The sequence below is a fragment of the Perca fluviatilis genome, chromosome 15 (genome assembly GCF_010015445.1).
Source record: "Perca fluviatilis chromosome 15, GENO_Pfluv_1.0, whole genome shotgun sequence".
Classification (NCBI taxonomy): Eukaryota; Metazoa; Chordata; class Actinopteri; order Perciformes; family Percidae; genus Perca; species Perca fluviatilis.
The window spans coordinates 4,368,249-4,383,291 of NC_053126.1; positions in this window are offsets into that span (position 1 = coordinate 4,368,249).

The following is a 15,043-nucleotide window of genomic DNA, read 5'->3' on the forward strand; positions in this document are numbered from 1 at the left end:
TTCCTAGGAAAGCTCATTGTGGGACTGGCTCTAGTGGCTGTAATTCTGCACCAAGGCTGAATTTGGGGAAAGAAACTTCAGATACAGTATTAGGGGACCACTAAGGTCTATATAAAAGAGACTTCAGATACAGTATTAGGGGACCACTAAGGTCTATATAAAAGAGACTTCAGATACAGTATTAGGGGACCACTAAGGCCTATATAAAAGAGACTTCAGATACAGTATTAGGGGACCACTAAGGCCTATATAAAAGAGACTTCAGATACAGTATTAGGGGACCACTAAGGCCTATATAAAAGAGACTTCAGATACAGTATTAGGGGACCACTAAGGTCTATATAAAAGAGACTTCAGATACAGTATTAGGGGACCACTAAGGTCTATATAAAAGAGACTTCAGATACAGTATTAGGGGACCACTAAGGTCTATATAAAAGAGACTTCAGATACAGTATTAGGGGACCACTAAGGCCTATAAAAAAGACTTCAGATACAGTATTAGGGGACCACTAAGGTCTATATAAAAGAGACTTCAGATACAGTATTAGGGGACCACTAAGGCCTATATAAAAGAGACTTCAGATACAGTATTAGGGGACCACTAAGGCCTATATAAAAGAGACTTCAGATACAGTATTAGGGGACCACTAAGGTCTATATAAAAGACTTCAGATCGCTGTGTGTACTTCGTCCACAAATTATTGCATGATCCAAACTTTCTTCAAAATTTGCCATTTTCAGCGTGTAGCTTGCTAGCCCGAAGGTTGTTGTTTCCCGTAGCGAAGGGATTTTAAGATGAGCATGAGCTATGCGCTGTATGTCAGGCTATATACTGGAAATGTTCCGCCATTGTTCCAAACTTACTTCTCAGCGAGTCTTTAGCTCACTGTTGTAAAGTTCACGTAGTCACACAGAACAACCTCCCCATGGTGTATATCTAAGAGTTACCTAACACCACATCACATTTGACTCAGCGGGAAACATCTGTGAATAGCTTTGTGAAAGCAGACCCTCGCCAACAGTAAACAAACCAGAATAGAAGGAACGGCTATGCTAGGAACCAGCGGGACTCAGACAGACAGATAAACATTGAGACAGATATAAAGATGGAGATAAACCCCGCCGACAGATAAGAAAGGAATTCAGATGGAGCACAGAGACAGAAAGCACATCTAAGATGTTTTTGGCGCTGGAACTGCAGACATATTCAGAGATGTGGTCATATTAGGCTGTTAAATCTGGAACCACTGAGCAACAATTTGGTCTCAGAGATATTAAATGTCCCATTTCCACAGGCAAATACCTTGATTTTAATGAGTGAACTTTGCATTTGTTCCTAAACTTAGAGAAAGGCAAGAGGAGAGGCGAATGAGAAAAGGTGGAGTGGGTGATTGCATGGAAAGAAGTGGTCAAATAGAGATTTACTTTTTCCACCCGTCTCCTCCCAAATGTTCTTTCTTATTTACGCCATCTCTAAAGTCATATTTCTGATGTTCTCTCATGTGCATCCCCCTCTCTGTACCGGCAAACTTCAGCTCTTTTCCCTTTTCTCACTCTCTGTCCTGCTTTAACCAGCCTCAGCCTTTCCGTGTCCGTGCGGTGCAAGAAAATATCCAGGTCCTTAAGAAATGTTATGAATGCACGTAAAAGAGGGCCAGAACAGAATCTTGTTTTTTTTTTTTTTGGTAAGTGTGCCAGAGGCTTAGATAAAAGATAAATGAAAAACAGAAGGGAAGTGGAAAAACAGGATGGGATATGCCCGGCGGAGCTGAGCATGATGGTTGTGACTAACAGAGTTCACCTGTGCAGTACATCTGGGCTTTGGCTGAAGAGAGACGTCATTATGGGAGCAGGAGGCGGTAAAAGGCCCATTCAAGTCATGCGGGTACTGTAGGAGGAAGCGACAGATGCAATGTGACATTGGAGGGGTAATATAACTGGGTCAGACTCTATTGAGGCTAAACATTATGATAGCAAAAGAAGGAGGAATGGAAGGAAATAATGAGCATTTGGCAGGAGAATGAATGCAGAAGTGAAAAACAGAAGGAAAGTGCATGAATTCTGATCATTAGGGCATGACCACAGATGTGCTAGCTATCCAAATAATGTCTGCAAAAACACACATTCGAACCTGTCTGGGCAGGCTCAGTGGTTGAGCAGGTGTACCTGTGGCTGACAGGGAAAAACACTTACTCAACAACAACTCCCAAATAGTTGTAGTTTGGCCCTTAACTGCGAGCACCAGATATTTCCTCTTCTATTTTTACGTCTTATTTTGTTATTGCTCATTGCTGTGATTCACCTTAAAAACAAAATCTTTTTGAAAACAGTAGACACGTTAAGGCGTAAGTGACTCAGAGAGAAGACATGATGTGAGGTCAAGCTCGTTCCCTGGCTCTGTGGGATGGAGGGGCATGGCCAGACTGGATGAAGGACAGACATTACTCAGGACTGTCCTGTCCTCTGATGGCCCTGTTGTCCTGTGGCTGTGAATTATGCCATATGAACGTCAACATGTCATCGTGCAGATTTATGGCTGTCACATAACCATGCAGGACACACAGATCTTCAAGTGTGGTTTATTGGTATTGACTGATTTGATCTTAATCTAAATCTTTGCACGTGCACAGGTAAATTGTTTTACTATCGTTCTTTTTGGGAAGTCATTTGTAATGAAAGGCATTGGAGGATTTTCTTCCCCTGTCAGTTCTTTTTTTCGGTTCTGTTGTCTCTCCCAGGCCTCAGCACCTATTAACAAAATCCAGGGCATTGACTTAAACTTTATTTTAGTGGCATTGCAGCCCTGGTGCAGAAGGGAGACGAGGGAAACCCGAAGCATGAATGCATTGTGCTTATGTAAAAAAACACAAGGTGTCTCCTTTATAATTCCATCTGCTAGCAATCAACAAAAAATGCCTTAAAGCTGCTGTGTGGTGGGATGCACTAACAACAGGGTAAAGAACCTAGATCTAAGTTTCTATGCCAAACTCGTAAAACTGAGCTGGATAGGCTAGATCCAATAAGTAGTGAGGCTTCAGCAGGAAGTAAGGGGGGTGGGGGGGTGGGGGTGGGGGGGCGACCAATAATCAGTCCGGGGAGTATTTTTAGTTTCACTTGTTTTCATTTTAAAGAAATTGTATATCCAAATACAACACACATTTCCTAAAGGCTCAGTCTGCCACTTTAAAAAAAAACAATTCCAGTGCTGGTTCAATGGTATCAGAATTTTGGATAGTCACCATGGAAACATTAATTGGTAATGTGACAAGGGCTGGGAAGATTTGCAAAACAGGCAACCAAGTGACAGTACTCACAATTGTCAGATTGACAGCACTCTAGCCCAATGGATTGGGGGGGTCGGGAGGGTGCCATTTTCTAGCCCCGCACTTGAGTATACAACATGTATTATAGTAGAATGAAGATCAATCAGAAAGTAATGCAGTATTTTGTTTGCAAGAGTCTTAGCTTACTAACAGCTAACCTGTCCTCTCTGGTAGACATAGGTTGCTAAAATAATCAGTTGACATCTAATGGCTCCGGCTGTAGCTTCATATTTTCTGTACTGTACCGGATTTAAGCTTACCGTAGCAAGAAAATTAATAAGCATATTTCTTAAAATGTTGAACTATTCCTTTACATTTACATTGTTTTGTTTTTATTCATGCACCCTTGCAACGTGCCCATCAGTCCAAAAAATAACCATATTTTTTCATGTTCCTTTAAAGTCTGATGTGCAAAGGGCATGCAGGGCTGACCAGTGCACGTTTCTGATAAAGAACAGCTTCTTCTATGAAGGTAAATATGGTGCAAAACGTGAGAGCTTGTAGAATACAATGTGAGAACTTGCAGAACAAAAAATTGAACTGTGTTAAAATTTGCACTTGTAAAATAAAATTTGCACTTGTAAAATAAAAATTTGCACTTGTAAAATAAAAATTTGCACTTGTAAAATAAAAATGTGCACTTGTAAAATAAAAATTTGCACTTGTAAAAATTATTCACATTTGAAGTCACAAAAGAAAAAAAAACATGAGAGCTTGTAAAAAAATCTGAACTTGTAAATTGAAATTTGCACTTGTAGAAAAAATATTCACAAATGTGTAGATTGATATTTGCATGAACACAATGACAGCTGCAAACTTGTAATGCAACATTTACTTACGTACTTTTTTTACTCAGGTTGATTTTCCATCACAACCACAACTCAGTGATTACAACCTCTCGATCTGTCACTGTATGCGCTCTGCCATCACAAAGAGGCGAATTCGCGTCGACTTTTGCAACACTTGTTGGCGATTACATTTGGTGCAAAACTAATTTGTACCTGTGGACTTAGGCTGTGGAGCTCTGATCCAACAGAACGGGGAAAGCAGGGTTTCTATCGCCAGATGAGGGACAACTCTGTCCGGGCTTATTTAGCTATGTCGCATGGAAGCCTGGTTGAATAGCAAGCTAGCGTTAGCTAACTAACCAACCAGCCTGATTCTAAATAAATACCTTTTAATTATCTTAACACTTTTTAACAGTCAAACTGAAACACTGGCGGTGAGCTCCAGGTCCTGCAGACGGACCGTCACCAGCGGGTATCGGCCAGCGGAGCAACATCGCTATTATGGCCAGAAAGCTTCGCTGCCGACCTCGACCTGCAGTCGGAGCTCCAGCGGGACACGGAGAGCCCCGCACCCGGTAGCAGCTCACCGCTAGTGTTGGTGGAATAGCAAGCTAGCGTTAGCTAACTAACCAGCTTCTAAATAAATACCTTTTAGTTATCTAAACACTTTAACAGTCAAACTGAAACACTGGCGGTGAGCTCCAGGTCCTGCAGCCGCAGACGGACCGTCATCAGCGGGTAACACGTGCCAAGTTCTGCATCCCCGCCAAGATTCCATCCATAAGGGGAAATAATGATTTTATAAGGCAAAGTAGCTACTGTTTAATTAAAATGTAGGCTATATACATTCCTTTGTCATGTTCATCAATGATGATTATAATTTTACAACGTTTAGAGACATCAATGTTTTATCAGACTATCATTTCCTTGCTACCTGGGTGCAAATCTCGCAGCAACGAGGGTTAAGAGATGACGCATTATTCGGCAAAAATGATTGCTGCTGCCCGCGAGGTGGATGTAATTATGCAGAAGCTATTGTTGCTGCCTGCGGGTGCAATGATTGGCAGTGAGGAACAACATCAGCAAAGCAAGCTGTGGTCATGGCCGGGGATGTGCCGATGCTACCGGGTGCGGGCCTCTGTGTTCTGGTCCGGAGTCGCGCTGACGGTCGAGGTCGGCAGCGACGCTTTCTGGCAATAATAGCGATGTTGCTCCGCGGCCGATACCCGCGGTGACGGTCCGTCTGCGGCTGCAGGACCGACCCGCAAGCCCACCGCGTGTTTCAGTTTGACTGTTAAAAAGTGTTAAGATAATTAAAAGGTATTTATTTAGAATCAGGCTGGTTGTTTATAGCGTAACGCTAGCTTGCTATTCAACCAGGCTTCCATGCGACATAGCTAAATAAGCCGGACAGAGTTGTCCCTCATCTGGCGATAGAAACCCTGCTTTCCCCGTTCTGTTGGATCAGAGCTCCACAGCCTAAGTCCACAGGTACAAATTAGTTTTGCACAAATGTATCGCAACAAGTGTTGCAAAAGTCGAGGCGCAGATTCGCTCTTTGGTGATGCGAGAGCGCATACAGTGACAGATTCGAGAGGTTGTAATCACTGAGTTGTGGTTGTGATGGAAAATCAACCTGAGTAAAAAAAAAGTACATGAGTAAATGTTGCATTACAAGTTTGCAGCTGTCATTGTGTTCATGCAAATATCAATCTACACATTTGTGAATATTTTTCCTACAAGTGCAAATTCCAATTTACAAGTTCAGATTTTTTTACAAGCTCTCATGTTTTTTTCTTTGTGTGACTTCAAATGTGAATAATTTTTACAAGTGCAATTTTATTTTACAAGTGCAAATTTTTATTTTACAAGTGCACATTTTATTTTACAAGTGCACATTTTTATTTTACAAGTGCAAATTTTTATTTTACAAGTGCAAATTTTTATTTTACAAGTGCAAATTTTAACATACATGTTAAATTTTTTTGTTCTGCAAGTTCTCACATTGTATCCTACAAGCTCTACGTTTGCACCATATTTACCTTCATATTCTTCTCCGGCGATCATTTTATTAAAGTAATTCCTGCTGTTGCATGACTTTATAGAAGTATATTTGGACTGCTACTTCCTCTGGCTTAATCAATGTTTAGAGGTGGATTTCAGATCTTGAGCCACAAATGACTCATAATATTTAAACACTCTCTTCATCCAGAGTATGCTTGTCTCCAAACAAATCTTGTCATCGTCAAGATGATGGGTGGTGGTGGATAAGGGAGCGAGCTGGCTGGCTGAACGCTGCGCCGTGTCTCACCTCTTTCCCTCCATCTCCTGTAATCTCTCGCAGCTGCAGCCAACCTTTTATTACAGAGAGATCACATAAGTACAAATAATTCCAATTTAGGAAATAGTTTATGAAATAATGATGAATTGCGCCCTGCATGATTTTGGGTTTAATCTTCAGTGAGAGGTGGTTTCACGAGATTGTACTACCTTCATCTGTAGCCCACGCATATAACACAAATATGCGTCTATCTAGAAGTCTTGATATAAATCTGCAGGCTGTTCTCAGGAACTATTCGTACAGCTACACAATGTAAAACACTGTAATAAGTAAACATGTATTTGTCTTTGTTTTGTATTATTTTGTCTGTATTTTCTTGTGAGTTTTGCATTTTAACGAAGTGCCTTGCGAGTATTCGCCCTTGAACGTTTCGACCTTTTGCCACATTCAGGCCTCAAACATAAAGATAAAAACTGTAATTTTTGTGAAGAATCAACAACAAGTGGGTCCATTATGAAGTGGAACGAAATTCATTGGCTATTTCAAACCTTTTAACAAATAAAAACTGAAAAAGTGGGCGTCAAAATTATCAGCCCTTTACCAGTGCAGCAAACTCTCCAGAAGTTCAGTGAATCTCTGAATATCCAATGTTGACCTAAATACTAATGATGATAAATAGAATCCAGCTGTGTGTAATCAAGTCTCGTGATAAATGCACCTGCTCTGTGATAGTCTCAGAGGTCCTGTAAAGCGCAGAGAGCATCATGAAGAACAAGGAACACACCAGGCAGGTCCGAGATACTGTTGTGGAGAAGTTTAAAGCCGGATTGGATACAAAAAGATTCCAAGCTTTAAACTCCCAAGGAGCACTGTGCAAGCGATATATTGAAATGGAAGGAGTATCAGACCACTACAAATCTACGAAGACCCGCTCCCTCTAAACTTTCAGCTCATACAATGAGAAACTGATCAGAGATGCGCCAAGAGGCCCATGATCACTCTGGATGAACTGCAGAGATCTACAGCTGAGGTGGGAGACTCTGTCCATAGGACAACAATCAGTCGTATACTGCACAAATCTGGCCTTTATGGAAGAGTGGCAAGAAGAAAGCCATTTCTTAAAGATATCCATAAAAGTGTCGTTTAAAGTTTGCCAAAAGCCACCTGGGAACACACCAAACATGTGGAAGAAGGTGCTGTGGTCAGATGAAACCAAATTGAACTTTTGGCAACAATGCAAAACGTTATGTTTGCGTAAAAGCAACACAGCTCATCACCCTGAACACACCATCCCCACTGTCAAACATGGTGGTGGCAGCATCATGGTTTGGGCCTGCTTTTCTTCAGCAGGGACAGGGAAGATGGTTAAAATTGATGGGAAGATGGATGGAGCCAAATACAGGACCATTCTGAAGAAAACCTGATGGAGTCTGCAAAGACCTGAGACTGGGACGAGATTTGTCTTCCAACAAGACAATGATCCAACATATAGCAAAATCTACAATGGAATGGTTCACAAATAAACATATCCAGGTGTTAGAATGGCCAAGTCAAAGTCCAGACCTGAATCCAATCGAGAATCTGTGGAAAACTGAAAACTGCTGTTCACAAACGCTTCCATCCAACCTCACTGAGCTCGAGCAGTTTTGCAAGGAGGAATGGGCAAAAATGTCAGTCTCTCGATGTGCAAAACTGATAGAGACATACCCCAAGCTAATCTACAGCTGTACGCAGCAAAGGTGGCGCTACAAAGTATAAACTTAGGGGGGCTGAATATTTTGCCTAATATTTCAGTTTTTATTTGTTTAAAAGGTTTGAAATATCCAATAAATTTCGTTCCACTTCATGATTTTGTCCCACTTGTTGTTGATTCTTCACAAAAATTACAGTTTTATATCTTTATGTTTGAGGCCTGAAATGTGGCAAAAGGTCGAAAAGTTCAAGGGGCCGAATACTCTCGCAAGGCACTGTATGTATCTATTGATGAGTTTGTGTTCTCTACTGTCATTTATGTAAGTGTTGAGTTATTGTATTTAAAAAAGGGTCCATCTAGGGACGTGCATTGCAAATTAACTTCGGCTATAAATGCTGTGGTGTGTGGCATAGGTCTATGCTGCATATATTGTCCCTATACAAATAAACATACAAAAAAAAGTATGTATTCCACGTATTTATTACTGTATGCTCCATGTTGACTGTTGATGTATAAGAACGCTCTTGACTGCATAGGGTAGAGGTCGGATGGATGGGTCTGAGCCATAAAACAGAGGACTTTCACCCAGAAAACGCATGTTCCTGTCCCATGAGAGTTTTAATCTAAACCCTTAAGTCATTGCTGGATGGCGATCACTTTTTTAGTCGGCTAAACTCAACTGCACTGGCCTCTGAAACGGCCGACAGATCACAGTGCACTGTAGCCGGCTCTCAGTAACCTTTCTGTCAGCTAAATTTAACTGTTAAGACTGCTATGCTTAATTGTCACGTGAGCTGCCGGCGGTCGCCTAATTTTGTAGGATATCACACAAATTGGTGTTCATATGTTTTCGTATGATATCATACAAACCCGTTCTTGAGAATGCATTATAATCTGCAATAACCAGGTTTTGAATTTGAGCTGTTACATTTTAAACAGACTAAATTATATGTATGTGTTTTATTATATATTATATGTCTAAAGAATGTCTTCAAAAGTGTCAATAATTGGGGTCAGTTCAGGAGACATTGCATGTGTGTGTGTGTGTGTGTGTGTGTGTGTGTGTGTGTGTTAACGTGTACGTGTTTCTGTTACTGCATAGCTCAATATAATCTGCCACTATTTCTCATAAGAGCACTATCCAACTTTTTTCCTTTTATGGGCTGTTTACTTTGGTGCCCTAGCTGCTCTTCTGTGGTGCCAACTTTAACAAACTGACCTGCAGGGCATGCGGATAGCACACACCTATTCCTGTCAGGAATCACACACACACACACACACACACACACACACACACACACACACACACACACACACACACACACACACACACACACACACACACACACACACACACACACACACACACACACACACACACACACAGCATCAGATAGCATTCACAAACAAGCAATCACAGACGGCGGCTCTGTTTATGAAAGGTCGACGAGTGCAGTAATTTGAAAGCGCAGCAGATTGCTCGGCTCTGTGTAGTCTGCTGTGAAGGAATTTCCTCGAACCCCACAATGATTGTTATGCACGACCGCAAACACACTGACCGCCGCAGTGTGTTCATCTATAAATACGAATCAGCTATGCACCTTCTCTTTTTTTCTTCCTTCTGTATCTTTTCATCTCTTTCTTAAAACCAGTCCCTCATTTATTTTCCGTTCTATCTTTTATGTCATCTTACAACTTTCACCCTCTCTCCATCCCTCCATTTAAAAAATAAATTCTTGATTGTTGTTCTGCATCCTTTTCTCTTGGCTATGTATTCCTGCTCATTATACAAAACTTAAGTCAAAAGTCTTGGAATCTACATTTGTTCTTTTCAGGATTCTAAACTTAAACGTTACAGCTGTTTTCAAGCTGAGCTTTGTCTACCTGCCAGAGAAATACAGCTATATAAAAGGGTATAAAAGGGTATATACGGCTGTAAAATGTATGGATGTGTATATAAATGGCTTTCCTGGGACCTTTATTTTGAAGGCCTGAAATGCTTTTATTTGTGCACTTCTTGAGCTGTACCTGATATTCTTATTGCAGCATTTTAGTTATGCTGAATATATTTTTCGTGTCAAGTTCAGAATTAGAATTTGGACCTCTAAATTTGCACCTTTGACCAATAGCAATAGCTATATGCCTTGACAGTGAGTCCAAAGTGGGGTAAGCTATGGTAGCTTATTAGCTGTGTCACACTATTTCTTTTGTTTAACCTCCTCTATCGGATTATCAACTGCTCCACAAAACAGGAATGGTTTACAGACAGTTACCCTAACCCAAGTCAATGGAACAAGTATTGTCCTGTTAGTGACTGAGCTCATCTAACAAGCTTGGATATAGCTTTATTTTCTTCTTTATTTTCCTCTAAAACGGCCTACTACAGATGAAATAGAGAAACACTAGCATGTTATTGGTTAGCTCGCCATCTATCGTAGCAGTTCACCAACTATCCCAGCGAGTCACTACGCCACCAGGACTCTACTTTCAGGCCTTCATACTGCCATATCTAAAGGCTGCTAGGTGTCTGTCCGAAACAATTTGTAATTTTGTTCTTTTTTTGTCACATTGTCAATATTCTGACACTGAAATGTCAGTTTGTCATCTACATTTGATGGCTTCTCATCTCGTTTGTCGCATTTCCGCTGCATGGTACTGCGTGGCTCTACTCAACTCGAGTCACTCTTTTTTGGTTTTTCATTGGCAAAAGTTGTGGATAGCAGCTGGTACCTGGTACTTTTTTGGTAAGCAAGTTGAGCCAAGACTAGAAGGTGCAGTTAAAACACTGCAGAGAATCATCACTAGTCCTGCACAAACCAATCATTTTTACATAGTCAAGCTACCATTTTTTATTCACTTGCCCCACAATATGAAAAATTGCAGCCCCCCAAAAGAAATCCAGACATTGTTACTGATGAAAGAATCCAACAAGGCCTACACTGGGGGGTTACTATTTGCAGTGGCAAAGAAATAGAGAAAGCACCTGGTACCAATGTGAATCGAACCGCACTGGAAATGAGGCATTTGTGTGTCGCCCTCGCTTTATGTATCTTTTTTTGTTCCATCTTTCTTTTACCCCAGCCCTCTATCTTTTCTGTCCTTTTGTGGTTTTTAAAAGTGGTCAGTGAAATCACACGACTGCAGCCGCTAACACAACATGCCAACCAGTGAGCCAACACATCGTCTGCAACGAGTTGTGACACGCAGTCAGACAGTGGTACGGAGTGACAGGATGCCACGGGGCCTCACAGTTGCACCCAACAACCCCTTCAGCTTCCTTCAGACTCACATTCTCTCAGCTGTACATCTTATTTTAGGATCGCACTGTCTCATAGAAAAAACGTACTAGAGCTGTGTCCCAGACTGACCAGGGCAGAATAAAGTTCCATAATCTTGAGTGCTGAGTAGCCATGTTCCTTAACAGTAAGCGTGAGAGATTAAGTTTTATTGATTTAAAGTTTTCATTTTCAGACACATTTCAGAACTTGTCTGTGAAGGCTCTCATTGAGGGCAACTGGACTTGGTTGAAGGCGCTACGAAGACGTTTCGTCTCTCATCTGAGAGACTTCTTCAGTTCTGACTGAATGGTAGGGAAACCCAGCTAGTGCTGACCTTTCATCTCTTCCCAGGAAACTAAACAAACGCCCACTTTTGCCCTCATGTGAGAATGCCAACGATGGTGGTTTAGACTTTGCCTCGCATGTCTCCGACGACCAAAATGACTGTCGTTACAACAGCCAGTGGCACTAATGAACAAAGCGGTATCAACCATCTTGACAACGACCCCAGACAGGATAAATAGCTGGGTTTCCCTAAGTTAAAAAAAATAATTATAATTTTTCATATATTGTCTCTGTCTGAAACGCTCCGTTTTAGTGCCTGTCTCTTAAATCCCCCTCCCAAAAAAGCCCAGCCTTCTCTAAATGTCTGCAACATCTGCACCTTTAAGTCTCTGCTCCATCATTGCAGCCGGGGAAGGACAATAATGGCACGGTAACGACACTTTCTATATATATATATATATATATATATATAGTATAATTGTGACATCACAACAGCAAAATAGAAGTCCTGACGGCTGGTTTAGAGGCACAGTTTCTTAATACGGGCTATGTGCATTTCTCTGTGGATTAAGCGTTTTGATACTTTCACAGTATTTATATGGCACCAAAAAAAAACATGGGAATCTAGCTTTTTGAAATATAGGTTCTTTAAGAAGTTAAACTAGCTTGCAAAGTTTTACACTGTAGATCTGACCTTGAAGTCATGATTAGATTAGTCTATATCCTTGACGTTTCACTTCCGGTATTGCTCTGTTGCCACCGGAAAATCCACCGGATTTTGTTCATTTAGGCCCGATATCCATTGCCTTGAGCTTCCTTTATGTTGGCATTTTAAACTCGATTTATGAGGACTATGGTGAACTGCTCCTCAGATCTCTGCTGGGTAAATCCAGACAGCTAGCTAGACTATCTGTCCAATCTGAGTTTTCTATTACATGACTAAAACAACTTTTAAACGTACACGTTCCACCAAAACAAGTTTCTTCCGAGCCTATTTTGTAACGGCACCGCAGCTTTTCTCTGGTGCCTGGCACTGCCCAAGACGATTGTGATTGGTTTAAAGAAATGCCATTAAACCAGAGCACGTTTTCCTCCCATCCCAGAATGCTGTGTGGAGTAGCCAGACCCTCCTCCAGCGCACTTTGGAGGAGGGTCTGGCAAAGCGAGACTATAATTTGATGAACAAAACCAGAGTTGAAACACAATAAATAATAAATATTGGCCTTACATTAGCCAGGTACAAAACACAGCACATAAAAACTTGATAAGCAGATGATATATATCAAGGTTCTGTTGCTGTGAGGTTGTTGTTTGTTTGCCCTCTTGTGGTCAAATATATAGCAACTAGATATTACTGTTGACCAGATGTAGCATAAATCATAGACTGTATGTCGTAAATCAATTAGAGGTTTGCACAGCGGAATATAACATGCCAGGGTCTGTATCAATGTGTATTGGTATACTGTCTATTAAGCAATTATGCATAAGCTCAAGCCTTAGCAGAGGAGCGCCTATCTACCGCAGTTAAAGCCCTGTGTAGTGGCAACTTGACCACAAAAAATGCCACTGGAGGGAATTTGAAACCATTTCCAACACTTGGCTGGCGCGAATAATGAGGTCCGCCATCGTCTAAAGGTTAATCCTTTATTTTATAAATGCATTTAAAGACACTTACAAAAAAAAAGCACTGACTGAGCAAGATCAACAATGAGCAGACGAGATCTAAAAACATCACTCGCACACAGCTGAGGTTGCAAAACCTGTGTGGCTTCACAGATCCTAATTCCTCAATCTCCCTTCACACCTGTGATTCCCTTTCTAACCTCTGATTAGCACACATACACACAGGTGCGCAGGTGACGTAACAAACACACACACACACACACACACACATACACTATACACATAACACACGCACGTAGCACATGTCTAAACACCCCGATCACATCAAGGATTAGAAGTCAACTCGCCAAGAGAACCACCCACCCACATAACCACATACTTTATTCAAAGCTGACCCTGGTATGCATGAAGTGTGTGTGATGCTGAGCTGTGGTCAGATACACAGCAGTGTGAAACCAAAGTAATCTGTCCTCTTTCACCCTCTCCCACACAGTGACTGACCGAACTCTTAAGTAGGGCTGCAACTTCCGATTTTTTTCATAGTTAGTCTGTCGATTATTTTCTCGATTAATCGATTAGTTTAGTCTATAAAATGTCAGAAAATGTCAATCAGTGTTTCTCAAAGCCCAAGATGACGTCCTCAAATGTCGTTTTTTTTGTCCACAACTCAAAGATATTCAGTTTACTGTCACAGAGGAGTGAAGAAACTAGAACAATATTCACATTTAAGAAGCTGGAATCAGAAATTATTTTCTTTTTTTCATGAATATGACTCAAACCGATTATCAAAAAAATAGTTGCCGATTAATTGAATAGTTTACAACTAATCAATTAACCTTTGCAGCTGTACACTAAAGTATAGGATTTCACCTGCAGGAGGGCTGCTGTACCACTGCTCTGCTGCGTGAGACTCATCTGCCCCCTGCAGGTATAAAGGAGTGACTACCAGTTGTAATGACATAACATGATTGCATCAACAAACCCATTGTTTGCATCATGGACTGAAAAGTGTATTAAACATACAAAATAAAGAATCAATTTAATATATTTAAAAAAGATATGGTCCTTATCCAAAATAAGTGTGTTCACACTTTATGAGGACAACTAATTTACACACATTTCCCTTGGAGTAGGACAGACATTGGTGGGCATGAGAAGTCTACATTTTTTGACACATTTTGGCTTCTCCGCTCACTTTAAAATAACATATGAATGTGAATATTCATGCGAGCGTTACATATACTTCAGTTCCCACAATTAGCTCTATGAAAGCACCTCCTCATGAATCCTCTTCTGAGACCACTCCTCAGAGTCTTTCCATGTCTCTGGACTGTTATGCTATAAAGCTCAATGAGAGTCTCCCTGTTAGCCTGCTGTCTCTCTGGAGCTTTCCTGACCTCTCCCTGACTGCATGGGAGCCGCCAGCTAAGACTGGTAATGAGAAATTAGCCCTGACAGTGGTAACAGGGGAGAGCTAGAAAGTGCTCTTCCCTTATCTCGCCTACTCTCTTCTCTCTGAGCACCGTCTGAAGAATTACCTCCTTTCAACTCTTGCAGGGAGCTGTAGCATCACTTCTTTATTCCCCCATCTCGCTCTTTCCTCCTAAGTATTCTCTTTCCCTCCAATCGTGTCTCTTCTTTCTCCCTGGTTTTCTGAAGGACCTCTTTCTCACACCATCTTTCTTTGCTGCTGTGTGTCTACACATTGTAAACGCTGTTGTATGTTTCTGCGTCGAATTGACAGCGTACCCCTGCAGACCCCTCTACGT